Source organism: Octopus bimaculoides, chromosome 5 (assembly GCF_001194135.2).
Source record: "Octopus bimaculoides isolate UCB-OBI-ISO-001 chromosome 5, ASM119413v2, whole genome shotgun sequence".
In the NCBI taxonomy this organism is placed as follows: Eukaryota; Metazoa; Mollusca; class Cephalopoda; order Octopoda; family Octopodidae; genus Octopus; species Octopus bimaculoides.
Genome location: NC_068985.1, coordinates 24358408 through 24362421, shown reverse-complemented (window position 1 = coordinate 24362421; position 4014 = coordinate 24358408).

Here is a 4014-nt window from a genome sequence, read left to right as displayed (position 1 = left end):
ATATATATATATATACAGGGTGCAATGAGTAAATTGTTGCCATTTTATTATATTTAATTTTGTGCATGTGCATTGTTTGTTTTTGATTTTGTCGACTACACAGTATAGTAAGATCAGTTGGGCACTGTCTGTGAGAAAAACAGCACCATTATGCTATTCACTCTGCCAGAAATTTGGAAATGACATACCTGTACTGCTTGGCATTCGCGCCAGAAGCGCCATTGTGAACAGATGGTGAACACAGAGAACAATTGTTGGCTTGTTGTGTCCCCAAAACATGTACCGAGAGTGATAAAAAAATCTAACATCCAGTCAATATCATGGTATTTAGAGTGATCACTAGTGATGGTGACGTTATGTCTCCATTCATCTCTCCCACACGGCCTCACACACAGCACAGAGGCCTGCATCAATTGCCTGAAGGATGTAGTGCTACTCTGGGTCAAGTAGGTAGCTGCTGGAAGACCCTATGTCTGGCAACAGGACTTTGCACCATGACACACAAGCAGGAGAACCTAGTAATGGCTGTCAGACAATTTCTGCAACCACATCACCCCTAACATCTGGCCACCTAACTCCCCCGACTGTAAGCCCCTTGATTATTATGTGTGGTGTTGAGTTGAGCAAGAGACCAACAAAACTTCTTGTAACACCAAAGATGAACTGAAGGCAAGGAATAAGGCAGCATTGACCAACGTAAATAAGGAGACCGTCCATAAGAGTTGCAGGAGGTTCCGAAGTCGTCTAAAGGGTGTGGTTGAAGCCAGTGGCGATTTTATTGACTAAAATTACTCCTTAGATATTTTTATGTAAATTTAGTAAATGTATCTGTTAAGATGAGATGTCTGTGTTATTTTCATTTTTGAGTAATTATTCACTGCACTGCGTGTGTGTGTGTGTGTGTGTGTGTGTGTGTGTGTGTGTATGCGTGCGCACATGTATGCGTGTGTGTGTGTTTGCATGCATGTGTGTATGTGTGTGTGTGTGTGTGTGTGTGTGTGTGCGTGCGTGCGTGTGTGATTAGTTATATAGTACTTGCAATCAAATCCTATTATTATTCTGATGTGCTTTAAGACATTACCATTATCTTACTTTCAAACCGCAATTGAAAACCAACTCCCATTCCAAGTTATAAAGGTAGATTTGCAAACATGAACAGACGATAATGTGTACGTGATAATCTTATCGAACACTTACTTATTCCTCAATATATTTGTCCATACAATGCAACATTTTAGGAATATATGTGGTTTTCAATCCTACATTATTGGTCACACATACATAGTGTGTGCGTTTAATTTATACGCCCATTGCTACAGAGTAGCGTCCTGGGAAAGCTACCTATATGACGCCGAGGGTTAAAGAACACCGAATGTCCCAAACAAGACGGGATAAACTGACTCGAGATGATTGTTAGAGCTGCTTAATTTCATAATTTAATTTTGTCATACATGTGCTACGCCGCAGCAAATCAGCAAACAGGAATTTCAACCATGTTTCGTGGTCTGCTACCACAACAGCTCCTTTATAGGATCCAGTTAGCTCAAGACATCATCAGGAGGAACCACGTCCGGTTTCGGCCCCTACTCCTCTACCGTTTTGACGTGGCGGGGCCCCTCCTTTCGGAGGTGTCTTCAGCTCTGGTGTTGGGTGTATGTCTTCTTTCTTCTATTCCCTGGCCTCTTCGATGCAGCATCAACGAGTGTCAGCGTCCGACTGATTGTCATGTCAAGTTCCCCTTTTTATATCTGCTGCTAGGCTCCAGCAGGCAGCCCCAGCTAGTTGTCACGTGACACTGTCTAAATTTCCCGCTGCTAGGCTCCAGCAAGTAGCCCCAGCAAGTTGTCACATGACACTGTCTGAACTTTAACTGACAATGGAGGGCGCGAAGCCACTTCAGTGTCAGCCTGTCTCACCTAGACATGTTATGACTTTCAAGCCATACTATTTGCATATTACGCCGCAGACCGGCAATTTGTTGCGTTTCGAGGTGTTTCAGGTACAGAGTTACAATAATGGCGAAATATCGTTACCTATCGTTTTCGATCATCCCAAGGTAAGTTGTCTCGCTTGATCGAGGACATTCGGTGTTCATTAGCACCCAACGTCATATAGGGAGCTATCTCAGTACCTTCTTCCGCAGCAAATGGATCGATATACACCATGTATTTGTGACCGGTAATGATTGCATTACGAGAGCTACTTGTAATTCGTAATTTAATTTTTTTTAAAATTCAAGTTACCACGTACTGATAACAGTTTCTGATTTAGTTGCAAAGGAGATGGTTGATAACATTCACTCCTATAATTGACTGGAATTTTTTTTTTATCGAAAGGGGTGAAAGGGGTGAAAGGCAAATGTGACATCGACGGGATTTGAAATCAGAATATACAGAGCAGAAGCATATACCACGACTTACTTTCTCAGCCCTCTAACGATTCTGCTTGCTCGACCCCTTGTGTTTCTCAACATTTCTCACATATATATACTTAATCTAGACTCTCTTAAACACTTCTGTTTATTATTGAATGACGAAAAATTTTTGAAACTAGGATGCTATTTTAATAAATTTGCCAAAATAATTTTAATACTACAATTATTCGTTTTTAGACTCAGGTACATTTTCAACCCCAAAACTAATTCCTCTATTTTCATTCTTGCATAGAAATAAATCTCCTTCACTCCGTATGTGTGTGTGTGGGGGGGGAGGTGTGTGTGTGTGTGTGTGTGTGTGTGTGTGTGTGTGTGTGTGTGTGTGTGTGTCACTTTGTATATACAGACCCCACCTACACAGACGCACGTATATTTGTATAAAAAGAGAGCGAGAGAAACTGATATAAATATGTAATGTGCATGTGCCTATCTGTTATCAAAATGTTGCCTGTTTCGGTTATATTAACAAAGACTACTTCATAATAGTTGCTTAGCAATCCTTTATGCTTTGTTTGGAACCATAAATTTCCTATGTTCATCGACTACTTCAGATGTTCCCTGTCTTATCTTCTGGATGAAAGAATTTTAGTAGCGTTCCTTATTGCTGTTTTATTGAAGCCAGGAATCGCAGAAACATAGTTGTATCTATTACTTATTTAGATTTTTCATTTTCCCCCTCGTTGACGTTAGATTTACTTCGGCAATTAGCAATTATGTTTTAGTGTGATTTTCTGCAGTAGCTTGTTACTGGATGCACCATCTGTGAGTTAGATTTTGCGTTATATATTTCTATTCATATAACTTATGTGAGTAATCATGGATTTGTCTGTATTTTGTATTCGATTGTTTTGCTATCAACTAGTGAGCTTTTGTTTTTCTGCATTTTGTTTCTGGAATGTTATACGTCCCACTTTATCCTTTTCGTAGATGCTTAGTCAGCCAGCGATATAATGTAGATGTATCTCCTATGTAATACTTACTTGTAACATTAATGTAAAAGATACTTGCATTTCCAATATAATGAAAGAGATATGAAGTTTACAACTGATTTTTTATCACAATTTCTAAGCACCGTTAGTTATCTAAAGTGCTGTTGCAAAACTATACTCTTCTACGGTATAAAAGACATTAGCATGATGCTGCTGAAGAATTCTAAAATGCACAAGGTCTCTATTCATGGAGGTATAACGGGAGATGTTGCTAACGGAGTAAAGGGAGTGTTATCTTTATACAAGTAAAAGCTGCTAGAAGTGACAGTAAAGATATTTGATGTAGAGAAGGAAGAATATGGAATACATGACCTTCAAGTACTCCTGCGCCTAAGACAGAAACAGATAGATGCCTAGATGCATAGACAGACAGATAGATGTTGATGTGTTCCCGTTCCCGTAACTCAACTGATTCGGCAAAACTAAGCCAAGGAATAAGTACTAGGCTTACAAAGAATAAGTCCTGGGGTCGATTTGTTCGAATAAAAGCGGTGTTCCAGCATGGACGCAGTCAAACGACTGAAACAAATAAAAGCATAAAGGAATATAAAACTATGCATGTATACATACACACACGCATGCATATATATA